The 15,551-nt window shown below is 41.8% G+C and overlaps 1 protein-coding gene across 6 annotated transcripts in view; it reads left to right on the top strand.

Annotated features, from left to right (window-relative positions):
* The window catches only part of sulf1 (sulfatase 1), an 80,469-nt gene that overhangs the window by 35,785 nt on the left and 29,133 nt on the right, over nt 1–15,551 (top strand). For 3 of the 6 annotated variants that reach the window (XM_026179495.1, XM_026179491.1, XM_026179496.1), the window contains exons 2-3: nt 8,062–8,225; nt 10,349–10,575. The exons of 1 other annotated variant lie outside the window; for it this stretch is intronic. The gene's annotated coding sequence lies outside the window, so the exon portion shown is untranslated. Of the gene's footprint in view, nt 1–8,061; nt 8,226–10,110; nt 10,276–10,348; nt 10,576–15,551 lie in introns of all 6 variants that reach the window. 2 more of the 6 variants (XM_026179492.1, XM_026179493.1) reach the window with 2 other exon arrangements.

Here is a 15,551-nt window from a genome sequence, read left to right as displayed (position 1 = left end):
CTTTTCACAGTTTAAGCTTGTCTTAGAGAGACTGAGCCGGTTTCCCTTTTCTTTTACCTTCCTTCGTACTTTTCTCATTTTTCATTTGCTCCTTCCTTCCTGTCTTTATTCAAAGGCTGGACAACTGTCACTGTCAAAACAAAGTCTGCAGTCGTCGTATATAAATAAAGGCTGACTTAAAGTTAAAAAACTTACTTGAGATCTTTTTTTTTTTTTTTTAAGTAAAATGTAAACTTCAGATGAGATTTTAGATTTCGATTTGTGCAAACTTTGATCTGTGTATGTTTTAAATGATCTAACCCAACAGATATGTAGAAAACAATTTGAAGAGGTTAAAATTGTAGCTCAAAGACCTGCTATGCCCATTTTCTCCTTTTCTGGCTAGTGTGAGATTCCTTGCCCCAAGAGGGAAGATGATCACTTGCAAGAAAGATGTTCAGAATTCCTTTATAGCTTCTGTTTCTCTTTGATGAAGTGCATTCACTCAGTCATTTCCACGTTATTTTTGCAAGAATATTCACATAATCAGAGATCTGTAACGGGAATCAGAGAATTAACGATGATATGCGGTCCAAGTTTCTTTGTCCGACAAATGAAGATTTCCGTTCTCTTATTATTCTTCATCTTGTCATTGTTCTCTCTCTATGTGAATATGAGGCCAGCTATAGAACGCTGCGCAGTGAAGGAGCCCCTTCACTCTTCTCATGCATATTCAAGCACGCGTGCACTCGCACTCACACATACTGTGAAAGACAACTTGGCTCTTGGTCAAGGGATAAAAACTAGTCCCGGGCAAGGAAGCTGATCGTCAGCCAAGCAGGACAGTTACAAAGTGGAGCACGGGAGGCCCCACCATGTTTGCAGAGATCTAAAGCCTCTTTTTCTAAAGCTTTGTTTGCGTTTTGTTCGGTGCAGCAGCTGAACAGTACACAGAGAAGTCTTTTCTTACCCGTTCCTCTATCCGTAGCCTTTTAACTTTTCACTTTTTCTGACTCGGCTGCTTTCTGACAGTCGATTCAGTTCCTGTGTACTAAAGGAAATTATGTGCTTAATTGGATTATTGGGAGTTTTCTTCAAATGAGTGCTCACCCACCCACACAGTTCCAGACTCCTCTGAATTCTCCTTTGGTAGGGCCGTCTGGTGCATTTTTTTCCCCTCCAGACTCCACAGTCTGCAAGATGAGCATAAAATGGAAAACCCTGTGCCCGTGTCACAATTTACTTTTTCGTTAAATTTAAAATATAAGTATAAGAAGTTATAATAAATACAAATATTAATTGTTCATGCTGCACTTTGTCTACCTTACTTATGCATACCATCACAGTAAAAATAAATGCTTTTGCCTGCAAGAAAGCAGGTCTAGCTGTCAGACATCTCTGCTGGCCATCACCTTCAGTGAGTGGCTTGGCCCAGTTTTAAAGAGGCACAATAGTGTCCAAGTGCACGCAGGCATCACTGGAATTTGCACCTGTTTGAGACCTAGCTTCTTTGGGGCTTCTTTTCTGAAAGCTGGCTCTTGTTGTGAAGTATACATTCTTTATAAACCAAGGATGGAGCTCTGAACTGATATATAAAAATGTTTAAGTTAATCTTAAAAGGAGAAAGGTGGTGTAGAACAATAAATGGGTACAGGGTATATGAGGAGAGGACCAGGGAGTATAAAAGAAAGGGCAGCTTAGTAAAGGGGAGGGCACCCGCTGTTGTACCTATTCTCTTACAAATGATCTCTTACGCTGTGTGGCCCTGCAGCGGGTCATAAACATCCCAGTGGTTGAGCCGTTCATCTTACTGATTTTCCCCTAGTGAGGGGAAGCGGAGTCCAGGGGCACAGATTAAAAGGCTTCTCTTCCCACCCGCGTGCGAATCACAAATCACACAGAGCCTTCCCCTTTCTCAGGAACCCAACAAACACCCTGTTAAAAGCCACAGCCACAACCTTGTGTTTTGTTTTTTTTTTGTTTTTTTTTGTTTTTTTTTTAATCTTAGTGGCCCCCAGAAAACATAGTTTGTATTCTGATTCAGATAGCATGTTTACCAAGTTTGCCATGTGGACAGCAGTGCTGCAGTGGATGTTTCCTGGCTTGTCAGTTTGCTTCTTCATCAGGCATTTTTTCTTGCTCATTGCAGTTAGTTTGATGGTTTCAGCGTATCATATCATTCGCAGTGCTGTTGTGTTGCACTACAGTATGCTCTAACCCGATCTGCCTCGTTCTTGCCCCGTTCTGCTGACAAATGAAAATTCTGTCCTTATTGTGGCCTGGGGCCAGTTAAGGCCTCTGAGGGGATAATTGAACAGCCTATCTGGCTAACGCAAATCCTAATTCTTCCTCTCAACAGGCCGCTGGCGGCATGCTTTATGGGATTATTTTCAACCAGGCATTTTGAATGTTGTAGCATACATGGCCCTTCCTTCCCACGTACCGCTTTCTCCCTTTCTCCTTGGTCTTTCCTTTCACCTTTTCGCCTGAGAGGATTAGTAAGTCAGGCTTCCGGAAATGGAGCACCACTCTGTGAGGATGAGACTTCCAAAAGCGCCTCAATGACACGAAGAAGCTGAGCATTATAACAACGGTTACTCCTTTCTCTGGGTCTTTCATGAGTCCCGGTTTTTAGAAGTTAACACAGAGGGAATATCAGTGTAAACAAACAAATTTTTTTCTGACCCAAGAGACTGTTTGGAGTCTGCGGAGCACAGGGGTATGAGGGGAAATGATTATTTGTTGAATGCATTATTGTTTAGTGGTGTGGAAACTGTTTATTTGTGGCTACAGAGGAACTCTCTCTAGAGGTCAACAATATGCTTTACCAATACATTTTTTCCTTTATCGCTGATTAATCTCTTTATGGTCAAAAGCATTCTTTGCTGAGAGTCAAAAATATCCATGTCCCATTGACAGTTCCAGCAAAAGGGTTCAAATTCAGGTTGGGCTCAGTGAGCAGAAATACTCTTTGAACAGACATCTAGTTCTTGTGCAAAACTGCAAGCCCTCTCTTCAGTGAACTGTGATTGTCTGGGTTACGTTCTGTTAATATCAGCAAATTAGATGAGCTTGTTTTAAAGTTTTGGACACTTACTAATAATTTGAATAGCCTAGTTATACAAGTTAGTGAAATAACTTACGTTTTAAAGCCAGCTTTGAATTAAGAGCCAAAGCCAAACTTATAACATGAACAAGAAGCGAGAGTTGGATGTTTTCTTAGAGGGAAAAATCTGCATAGTTCCAAATCTACCTGGATGCCACCATCTCATTGTGGAAAGTACCAAAACATGAAAATGCTGATGTGTGAGTTTCAATGTCAGACTGATGCATGATCTACACCAGGATGATAAAAAGTTGCAAAGGTGAGCTTTGCAACAGCATGTTATGCTCTTGGATTATTTCATAATAAATGGCACTGTATGAAAGATGTATTATGTTAGATGGATTTCCAAGAGGACAGGACAAAATATGGGACTGAGAATGTGGCAAAAATGCAATAATTTCATTTTTGCATGAAGTTTTAAACTTGTGTAATTGAAATCATTATAATTCTATAAACTTTACATGCCTGAGCTACTTTTTTTCACTTGCTTAAAAACACAAAAGAAAAAAAAAGTTAATTAACTAGTTGACATTAATAGTTAGTTAACATTAATTCATTGTCAAAAGTCCCTTGGGCTTTGCCTGTGAAACCTGGTGAGTACATGATAACCATTGTCTTAGCTTTCATCTTACTTTGACCCAGGGAGATTGATCAGTATCTCTTCTCTGTATCTCATGGTTTACAGCACTGGTTCCCAGCCACTTACCGAACCTTAAGGCCATCCCAAATACATTTCCATCATCCTGTGGTTTACCAGATCAGAACTGTGATAGTATTGATTTGTCTTGCTATCTGTTTTCTTGCTTTTCAGAAGCCCTTGAAAGGTCCTAATCCTACTTACAGAAAAAAAAAAAAAGCTTTGTGGGTGGTCTGTGAAATTTCTGCTGTTCCCTCTGCACTGTCAGTGAATTTTATTGTTTTTCTTAACTCTGTACATAAAATACTTTACATACTAAATAGAAGAATAAGAATATGATTTAGGGATTAATTGAGGGTAGCTTGTAAGAGCCAAGTCATTTCCCTTATTACAAAGAAATACTTTGGGAGGTGTTAATTCAGAACTCGTATGCAGTAGTTAGTAGGTATTTTTTAAATTTTTATTAGTACCAATACTAAGAAAATGGATGGAAATTTGTATGGAAATCTAATTGATCATTGCCTGACCGCACAGTATAAGAAGAGTTGCTTTTGGAAACGACTTGTCTCCGTGAATGAAAATGAATGAGCTACTCTGAACTAATCTGTCATGTTCTAACCTGAAGATTAGATTATCCAAACATAACAGTGTGTTTGATTGTGACCTATTACATGTTATGTCATGTAAACATCTGCCAGAGAGGAGATGGCATATGTGGCATTTGATTGAAACCTGTTAATGGGTGCTATTATGAAAAGACCTCTTAGTCCCATCACCATCACACTCAGTCAGGTTCCTGTAAATGAGTTCATAATGCGTCAGTGTGTGGATTCTTGTTGTCTGCAGCGCTGCTTGTTAGCTTAATTTACAATGGGTTTGGAAGAATAGGTGTCACCTTTGATGTTTGCAGGAACAGCCTTTTTTTTATCTGCTACATGCAGTGAAATAGAACGTTTGCATCCAAACAAATTTCTCTATACAGGGAGTGCAGAATTATTAGGCAAATGAGTATTTTGTCCACATCATCCTCTTCATGCATGTTGTCTTACTCCAAGCTGTATAGGCTCGAAAGCCTACTACCAATTAAGCATATTAGGTGATGTGCATCTCTGTAATGATAAGGGGTGTGGTCTAATGACATCAACACCCTATATCAGGTGTGCATAATTATTAGGCAACGTCCTTTCCTTTGGCAAAATGGGTCAAAAGAAGGACTTGACAGGCTCAGAAAAGTCAAAAATAGTGAGATATCTTGCAGAGGGATGCAGCAGTCTCAAAATTGCAAAGCTTCTGAAGCGTGATCATCGAACAATCAAGCGTTTCATTCAAGACAGTCAACAGGGTCGCAAGAAGCGTGTGGAAAAACCAAGGCACAAAATAACTGCCCATGAACTGAGAAAAGTCAAGCGTGCAGCTGCCAAGATGCCACTTGCCACCAGTTTGGCCATATTTCAGAGCTGCAACATCACTGGAGTGCCCAAAAGCACAAGGTGTGCAATACTCAGAGACATGGCCAAGGTGAGAAAGGCTGAAAGACGACCACCACTGAACAAGACACACAAGCTGAAACGTCAAGACTGGGCCAAGAAATATCTCAAGACTGGTTTTTCTAAGGTTTTATGGACTGATGAAATGAGAGTGAGTCTTGATGGGCCAGATGGATGGGCCCGTGGCTGGATTGGTAAAGGGCAGAGAGCTCCAGTCCGACTCAGACGCCAGCAAGGTGGAGGTGGAGTACTGGTTTGGGCTGGTATCATCAAAGATGAGCTTGTGGGGCCTTTTCGGGTTGAGGATGGAGTCAAGCTCAACTCCCAGTCCTACTGCCAGTTTCTGGAAGACACCTTCTTCAAGCAGTGGTACAGGAAGAAGTCTGCATCCTTCAAGAAAAACATGATTTTCATGCAGGACAATGCTCCATCACACGCGTCCAAGTACTCCACAGCGTGGCTGGCAAGAAAGGGTATAAAAGAAGAAAAACTAATGACATGGCCACCTTGTTCACCTGATCTGAACCCCATTGAGAACCTGTGGTCCATCATCAAATGTGAGATTTACAAGGAGGGAAAACAGTACACCTCTCTGAACAGTGTCTGGGAGGCTGTGGTTGCTGCTGCACGCAATGTTGATGGTGAACAGATCAAAACACTGACAGAATCCATGGATGGCAGGCTTTTGAGTGTCCTTGCAAAGAAAGGTGGCTATATTGGTCGCTGATTTGTTTTTGTTTTGTTTTTGAATGTCAGAAATGTATATTTGTGAATGTGGAGATGTTATATTGGTTTCACTGGTAAAAATAAATAATTGAAATGGGTATATATTTGTTTTTTGTTAAGTTGCCTAATAATTATGCACAGTAATAGTCACCTGCAAACACAGATATCCCCCTAAAATAGCTAAAACTAAAAACAAACTAAAAACTACTTCCAAAAACATTCAGCTTTGATATTAATGAGTTTTTTGGGTTCATTGAGAACATGGTTGTTGTTCAATAATAAAATTATTCCTCAAAAATACAACTTGCCTAATAATTCTGCACTCCCTGTACTGTATGACTGATGTTAAAAATTGACCTGTGCTAACTTCCATGGCTTTATAGCCAACAAGAATTATCAGAGCCTTTGTAGAATTTTTATTACATGTGACATCGAAACTCTTTTTTTTTTTTTTATAAGAAATTGTTAGGAAGCTGTAGAAAATCTAAACAAAAATAGTATTTACTGATTTTAAACTTTATGCATTAAGTGAGAACATCTCAGATGCTCTTTTTCAATCACTTTCTTTATTTGAGCAGAAGAAAAATGAGACAAATCGTTTTCGTTTTGAACAGGAGGTGTTGTCTTATTCTTGCAGGGTGTTGGAATTGTGCTGCTTAAAAAATCGTAACATTTATTTGACTCATAATGAAACAGAAAATACTGCAAATGTTGTTGTTGAGTGCAGCCACGTCAATTTAGCTTAATAATTAGCCATGCTGATTTATTTACGTGAATGATGTAGTTTGGTATTTTCTTGCTAAAATAAGCAAGTCCTTGTCTTTTTTCATTTTACACAGCATCCCATCTCCCAACAATATTGCACAAATGAACACTGGAGTACTGTTAGTTTATCTGCTCCTCTGACCAATTCAGTAGCAACAAATACTTTCAAATGCAAGCCTTGCCGCTCGGTAGCCTTCTTAATAAACCCCGCTGGCCACTTACCTCTGGTATAGAATTCCCCGGGGAGTTTTGTGGAGACTAATGTAAGGGGCCGATGTCATTGCTTACATTTGTGCTTGTATGTGTTTACGTGTTAAATACTGTGTGGCCTTGTTCCGATGTTTCATGTTTGGGGGCTTTTTTGCCTCCTGGGTCCCGGCTCTTTTTTGTGGTCAGTTTTTTCCTTTCCAGAGGCAAACACATTTGTCCCTCAGGTTTTTTTACTTATTCGTACATTCCCTCACGACCATTTTGGTAGCTTCAGCAATCTCCCCCCAGGAATTTGCTGACATTTGTGAGTCCTTATATTTACACTATTATTATTCATCTTTATATTGAGACAGTAATTGTTATTCTCTAAGTGATAAATTCTAAACTGCAGAAGAAATAATATCACAATATTTGCGGGCTGTGTTGACATGTAGTTGCACTTTTCAGGAGGTGCACGTGACGCTACGTGGAAGCTTACCGCTTAGGGTAAAAGGGGTTTCCAGTTACCTCATAAGTTACTAAGTCGGTTTACAGCAAAGGTCTAAATCCAGCGTTGTGTGAGCAATCATGTTAAAGCATTATCTAAATTAACTTGAATTTTAATGGCCTCTGGAATTTAAAATTACCAGTCAAATCTGATAAAAAAAATTTTTAAAGTTTGCCCCAAATGATGTATAAGAAGTTATTTCCCTTCTGACATCATCAGTTTTAGTTCAGATTGCTTTGCCATGTCTCTCTCATGTCTGGTACCGGTTCTTGACCTTTTCCATGGCACTACTAGTGTGGGTATCAGGTGAGATTCTTCCATATGTGTGGGGTATGTATTTAACGTTCACTGCACAATGACTTTAACTTTCTATTTTTTCCCTTAGACCTTCTTGCCTTTTGTCTATCACGTATTTATATCCCCTCTGCCCTCTGCTCTCTTTAATTCTTCTGCACTTTATTGACCAGCTGTGCATGTCATCTTGCATGACACTACTGTAGTACAGTTGGAGGTTAGAATGGTTTGAAAATACTTTATAAAACAAGACAAAATGACCTCATGTCTGCCCAATCCCCCCCACCTCTCAGCTTGAGCGTAGCACTTTATACTGGCACAGAGGCAGAATCACAGCTATGACACCCCTATATATCTCATTCAACCATAGAAAATGGAGCTAGTGAACCGAGGAGCCCCCCCACACTGGGCTGTGCCTGCACCTGCAAACCCAACTGATGGCTGGAAAGCTCTGAGGAAAAGGGGGGAAGTGAGCCTGAGGTCAGAAGAGGCTTGGATTCAGTTTGAGAGCAAAGCTTGCACAAGAGACAAGAGGTACCTAATAAGATAAGTATAAAATAAGAGAAAACAACTCATCTTAAAGGTAATTTATGTGCCTGATGTCCCCGCTGATGTGCTTGGTGAATTATTTGTGCAGTCAGGATAGGGAGAAGGAGAGTGAATAGGGGTTACCAGAGGACCATGTTGCCCCCCTGCAGGTCATTCAGTCATTCATAAGATGAGGCCGTTTTATAGACCTCCCCCTGCCCTCGCTTTTGTTGCCCTTGTGTCCATCAGCGGAAGTGAAAATGGAAAATGGAGATTAATGGCGGTCATGCAAAATGGTTAGCTTGTTTGCATAAACCATTGACCATTTTCTACCTTTTTGAAAGTTTGAATAGCCGTGGATAAGACTCTGGATGTTTTCTTCACAGAAACACACCTTTTAAGATGTTTACAGATGTGCTCAGCTTGTATAAAAACAGCCCCTCTCCCCTAGTGGGGCAGCCATCTTTAATCCAGTAAAGAGCACAGGGATTTGGTCGCCCCTGTCCTGCCTGAAGGCCCTTTTGAAACCTCTCGGCCGTGAGAATGGGGGCTTGGGGTTGTAGGTGTGGGTTGGGATGTGTGTAACCGTGCAGCAGGGGCTGGGGACAGTCTTTGTAAATTTAGTTAATCTAATTTGAGCTCGTTCCCCCCTCAGGCTCTTGCTCTGTCTCACCACTGCCCGTGTTTCAAACATCAGTCGGTGCTGGGAAGAGCATTACATGTCTAGGGCTTGTTTAGCTTAATGCAAACCTGCAGGGGAGATAACTAGTAGCATCCACTGAAAAAAGTCACTCTGTGTGGGTTTGTGCAGTAAAATAACATTAAAATATAAAGCTGATACAGATTTGGGACTGTTACACAATAAGGTGAAACTTTCTTTTAGGTATTAACCCCCCCACACACACACACACCCTCCCCCACCAAATGACTCATTATCAAGGGAAGTTGGAAAGTGGCACTCAAACTTTTGATTAATACCTGTCTGACAACTTCAAACAGAGGTCATTGTGTGTATGCTGCTCGTGCTTATGTAATGTAAATGAATCACTCACAAGCCTTTCTTTGCCGTTTCCCCACTCTGATTAACACATGATGATGCTGTTGCATATCAAACGGGCATCACCTCATTAGTGCTTGCCTTTGAATTTATCCCTGAATATCATTAGGGTCTCATAATCCCTTTTTAATGGATCAATGAGTAGGACAGTAGTTCAACCAACTGATGAACGTGACAACCTTTCTCACCTAACGCTCCTCGTGTTTTGAGTAAACTGAGAATTGGATTGATTTGTTTAGGAAACTGAGTAGTAATTGTGTTGCCATCGAAAGACTGATCGTCAAAGGTGTTTGCTTAAACAGCTGGCCATCATCTAGTCAAAAATATCTAGACGTCGCTTATCTCTTTTCTCCTTATCTTACTCTTTCCCTTAGCTTTGTCATTTTAGTGTATTCCCCTCTGCCCTCTTTCCTAACTTAAGGCAATAGGTGGTGAAGGGTTGGAATGTGGCCGGGGGACGTAAGGAGTTAACACACTAAGGTGTGAGGGCTGCTGCCTGCGCTTCTACGCTTGCAGATGTAACAGTTTAGTGCCAACAGCATTCCCACCTCGGAGCCAATATAGAATTTTATTGCATTTTTTGAAAAGTATTATTTCTTTAGACCACATGCGCTATAGATCCAGGGAGAGGAATTGGGCGGAGGGATTGTTATTTAAGCGACATTGCCAGCAACATAATGTGAAAGATACAAATTGTATCTCTCTATCTTCCCTACTTTAGCTCTTAAGCATGTGCCCCTCTCTCTCACCCTCTCTCCCCTCCCTTGCTCTCTCTTGCTTGCTCCCCTCCCCTTCCTCCTCCACTCACTCTCCCCGTCCTACTCTGCCTCTCAGGTTACGATGACTGGGGGGTTTTCTTGCTCTCATCTCGTAGAGTGTCTGTGTGAGTGTGGGGTGGAGGCAGTGGTGTGACCGACTGTGCGTGTGTGTGTGTCTCCCTCTGCGCTATGCTGTGTCCTTGTCCCTGCCTCCTGGCAGCGAGGAGCCACCCAGCAGCCGGTCTGTGATTGGGCAGGGGAGTGGGGTTCTTGACACAGCGTGGTGCTGACTGCTTTGGGACGTGTTTCAACAGATGGTCGAGGTTAGAGAGTGTCATCACATTGGGGAGAGGATTAGAGGAGAGAGGTTGTCTTCCAGGAGCTGTGTGGTCCCCCCTACTCTTGAAACCAAGTCCCAGCACGAAGATACAAACCCCTCCATGAGCAAAGGCAGATCTGGTCAAGAAGCGTGGGGATAAAACTGAGAGCAATCGTATCCTTGCCTCTCAGTCAGCCAGCACTTTTCTCTCCTGCCTTCCAGGTACTGTACAACTTTTTTTTACTCTTTCACTTCTTTTTTTGTCAGGTTTCCAGTTCTTTTGCAGAGCGTGCATGTTGTTGTTCATTTAGCAGTAAATTTCTGATTCACATTACAGTTCAGGAGTCAGGTATAACTCAGTAAGTCTGGACTTGTGAGCTGCGCTGTTCCTGCAGCCTGTCTGTGCTGCCCGTACAGCAGCTCAGTGTGTGCAGGATCTCATAGTTTTCCCTGTGAATGACAGGAATTCCCTCGGTCGCAAATTCCTCCGTCTCAAGGGATTAGAAGGCAGCACATTCCATTAATGTCATTTTTTCCCCCCAAAACATGAGCGTTCATCAGTTCATTTTTCATTTTCCGAATGCCGATTATATGAGCGTGAAAGGTAGCTCCATTACATTTTAAACTGCTCTCTCACTTAAAAGTATGTAACTGTCAGTATGGTGCAATCTATAAAAGATTACAGGTTGTATTTTTTCATGTTCTTATTTTAATGGTGTCTTTTTTTTTATCATACAGAAATCCAGTACTGAGTTTAAATTGTTTTCCTTTTCTGTAATAGCAAATGAAGACACTTTTTTTTTCGACATTTCCATAAATCAGCGTGGCATTTAATGTTCTTTCACTTCAGGCCAGATAAGTTTTTTTCATAAATCTCATTCAGAGTGCACCTCTGGCAGATCGTGTCAGTATGCGCTAAATGGATGAGCTGCTGAAGAGTTCTTTCCGGACAAACTGTCAAAGCTCAGCAGAGAGGGAGAGACGCTGGGAATGTGCACCTCACTTTAGCTATTTAGCTCAAGTCAAGTGAGAAGCGAAACTTGCCAGTGAAGTGGGAATATGATGTATAGTATTTATGCCTTGCTGCAGGCATTATGTGTGTGTGTGTGTGTGTATGAGGCATTTGCAAATGGAGACTGTGCAGCTGTGAAAAGTTGTGTGAACAGCAGCTGGGCTGAGAGGAGAGAAGGTTGTATGGGTGAAAGCTGCTGCTGTGTGAATTTGTGTTTACCTTTGTAAACCAGCCGTAGCTACACTTCCTGCTTGTTACTCGAAGTATTTAACACAACCACCAACAGGTAGTGATTAGTACTGCTTTAAGACCTGTAGAGTTGTTTGTATGAGCTGATTGTTAGAATCAATCAGCTGGAGACATGACCGACTGTCGTTGCTTTTGCAGTCTTAAATTTTATTAGGGACACTGAGTGAAACTGAGTAAGCTTCTTAATAAAGAAAAAATCCAAATGTGGAGTACATTTTGCCCCTGTCTGCTGTGTGTGTGGTACATTGTTGAAGTCCATCCAAGTGAACGGTTTGACTTTAATGTGTACTGGATCACTGTGCTCACCTACAAGTCCGCAAAAACCAGGGAATTTATCCTTTTGACCTAGATGGCAAAATTTTACTGTGGTCCCATTCAAATCTAGTTCTTTGAGTAGACTGGCTGACTTACATTTCAACACTTTGGCAGTGTCCATGTGTATTACTGAATGCGAGGCTGGAGAATGATGGGGAACTTTAACTTGAAACTTTCGCTACTGACAAGACTGATCCGCAAGCAACGCTTAGACTCAATATTCTGATTAACTTACTCGGAACACAGCAAAGCAGCTTTGGACTGCTTTAAAACGCCGTGCCTTATTGCCAGCGCAGAAAAGAAGATAGATCCTTTAAACAGTTTCTAGCTTAACTGTGGTACAAACAAGCGCATGAGCAGCTGCTGCAAATAATTACATTCTGGGGGGTAGGCGCTTGCCAAGACAAACGTTGTTCCAGTAGTCGCTTTGCCATCATTCAGATCTGCTTGCGGATGTATGTGCGTGTGTCTCTCTATGCGTGTGAAAGTATTCAGTGAGCTAATTTGTTCTTCTGATAAGCATGCCGAGAGACTGGGTGTAAGCGAATGCTACCAAAAGTGCGTGCGTCTGTTTAAATACCAGCAGTGGATCAGAGATTTCCCAGACACGCATGCCATCTCATCATGAACAGGGCCAACACATTCATGGAAGAGTGATTACTGCAGGAAGTGGAAATGGCTCAAATATGCATATATGTGTGTTAGTCTAATAGACTGAACAAGATTCTGTTTAAACGGGATGCAAACACAGTTTTAAACTTTTAGGTAACGCTCCTGTGGGAAGTCACTTTGGAGAAAAGAGGAACATGTAATGTCATACTGATCCAAGTTTCTCCATTTGTGTGTGTGCGTGTGGGGAGATGCTTTCAGGTGAGTGCTCAGTATTTTTAGCTTTTCTATCCTTACTTCTTCCTCCAAATCAGAACCACGTTAGATGAGCTTTGACTTGCCTCTGCTTTTTGTTGTCGTCTCCGACTCATTCATCATGCTGCATTGCTTTGTGAACTTGATCCTATGTGACAGGAGTCAGATGTCTGAATTCTGTCATTTATTTTAAAAAAGAGTTTAGTTGGGATTGTGGTGACACAGGTTCTAGTATTGAATAATTATTTTGAATCAAGTAGCACTTAATCAGTTTAATTGGATTGAGACATCTTTGCTTTGAAGTCCAGTGGAATGACACTAGTTTAGTTTTTCCCCCTTTTTCCCTCTCTGGAAAGTACAGAGAGCAGTGCTGTATAACTGTAGTTTGTGTGTGTTCTCTTGTGTGTGTGTGAGCATGTTAAGAAAAGATTTCCTAAACCACCCTCTCTCCTCCAGAACTTGTTTATCTCTTCAACTTAATGATAGTGTTCCTCATACTAGCCTGATTGCATAGTAGCGCTTGTGTAGATTGCACAGTCCTATCACTGCAAATGACCAGCATTTGAACAGTGAGCATTTGGCATGCTTTTATTTATGTGGGATCCAGAAAGGCTATCTTTAGATGAGTCAGCCACTTTCCCAGTTCCTTTGTTGACCTTACTGATCAAACATTGTTATGGAGTTTTGATCCATTTGCAAAGTGCACGTTAAATTAAGTCTTTTTTATTTTTATTTTTTTTTATTTTAGGCACCTATCTCAAAAGAAATCTTTTAGGCGGTATTTGGGAGCTCATGATAGCACCCCATATGTTTGTTCAGCTTGCTATTTGAATGAGAGAGGTCAGGGCATGCAAACATTACATCCATCTCATTATTGGAGGGAATTCCTTATCCCTCCAACCTTTGATGTGGTATTTAGGACACCGTAAAAGGAGCAGCAATCCAGACACACATTCAGTACTTTACTGTTTTCTATGGCTCTCATCCCCTTTGTCTCGAGCCTCTGCCTTGATGACTAGTCAAAAAGGAAAGATGTGTTTTATGAAGAAAATGTTCAGTAGGTGGTTCAGCGACACAAAAGCCAGGAATGACCCCAGACAGCCCGTGCAATTGTGGCCTGAGAATTTACACAACAGGGGTAAATGCGGGTTTGCTAATGGTGGCTAAAAGTGCACTTTAATGGGTAAATCCTTGGTGAGAGAGGGAGACTGAGAGAGAGAAGGTTTTAATGCTTTTTCTGTAATGTTCACAGCAGCGTTTGTTCAGATGTCACTGCACGTAGATGCAGCATGGACTTTAGAGTGAGAAAGAGAAAGCCAGGTCAAGAGAGCCACAGAGGGGGAAGTGGAAGCGGGATAAGATAAAGGAGAGGCCAAGATCAGAGAAAGGGAGGTGTGAATGTGTGATAAAGAGGGGACGAAAGAGAGAGTTTTAAAGTGGAAAAAGATGCAGGGAGGTTGGATAATGTGTGCACTTTTGAAACACATGGGTACAAACATAATCTTCTTGCAGGACAGGGTTGTACAAAAGACAAACACAGAAAAGCTATTTACACACATAAGCACACTATGCACGAGCTCACCCCCTCTGTCCTCCACCTCCCAGAGGGCTGGACAGTCCCTGCTTTGTCATTTCTCTTGTCCAATAATCCTCCTCCCCAGGGAGAAGCAATCTGTTTTAGATTTGAAAGAGAAAGGATCCTGCCTGTATCACGTACAATTAAGCAGCCGTCAGAATGCGTCGGCGAAAGTTTGGAGGGAGAAGTGCTGCCACTGGGGGGTTGCCCCTTTCATCCGCCGCCTTTCCAGAATGGATATAATGGGGTGGGAGGGTTGGGGGGGATGTTGTTGGGTGGGGAGGAGGCAGAGGGAATGAATATGTTTCCTCACCCCTTCATTGCGCTCTACAGCTCGACTAATAGAAGCCAGCATGCGTTTGTTTCAGCTCTTCTGCTCCCTTTCTTTCCTTCTCCCCTGGAGCGAGCAAACACATTCAGCTTCTGCCAGCGCTCTCCCCTCCTCTGCCTCTGTGTACGTACACGCACAAGCGCTTATATGCGAGGACTTGGCCGTGTTCTGCTGGTCGCCTCCAGTCCTGTTTGACCTTATTTGATCAACACGACTCGGCCGTGTGGATGCAGAATGGCTGCATCTTTAAAGTGTTTGAACAGCAACTTGCTTTATAATGAAAAGCTCTATGATGGCATGACTCACATTATTGTCATCTTGGTTTTCTCGAGTTGCCCGTGGCAACTTCAGCTGATTCTGTCTGCTGTCTCTTGAACATGTTTGGATGATGTAGTGGCTGCATTCTTCTACTTTTGGCTCAAAAGTAAAAGGCCTGGAAGGATTCGGATGGGTAAGCTTCCTGTTCAACGCTGTGCGAGCTAATTTATCTTTTTATCGAAATCGTGTTTTATTATTTCTTTATTTACAATGGAATTAAATATGGAAATTTTGCCAGAGAGGATAAAGTTAATTCAATTACAAATGACGTTGCTGCGTGCTTTGGAAAGCCACACACTAAGCCAGAGGCAATGGAAAGGAGATCTCCCCTGCGTACAAATTACAGGTTACGTGTCTGTCTGCGTCCAAGTCTGAGTGATTCATTCTCTGTTTGAGTGAATGACACGCACTCACAGAGTACATGATATCCAAATACCCGGCGTTCACACACACACATATCCAAAGGCATGATTGGGTGAGAGGGGGGGAGTGCTGAACTGGCACAGGTGCAATGAGTCCAATACATTTTTATG

The sequence above is a fragment of the Astatotilapia calliptera genome, chromosome 9 (assembly GCF_900246225.1).
Source record: "Astatotilapia calliptera chromosome 9, fAstCal1.2, whole genome shotgun sequence".
Taxonomy (NCBI): domain Eukaryota; kingdom Metazoa; phylum Chordata; class Actinopteri; order Cichliformes; family Cichlidae; genus Astatotilapia; species Astatotilapia calliptera.
This window is presented reverse-complemented; position numbering and strand designations above follow the sequence as displayed.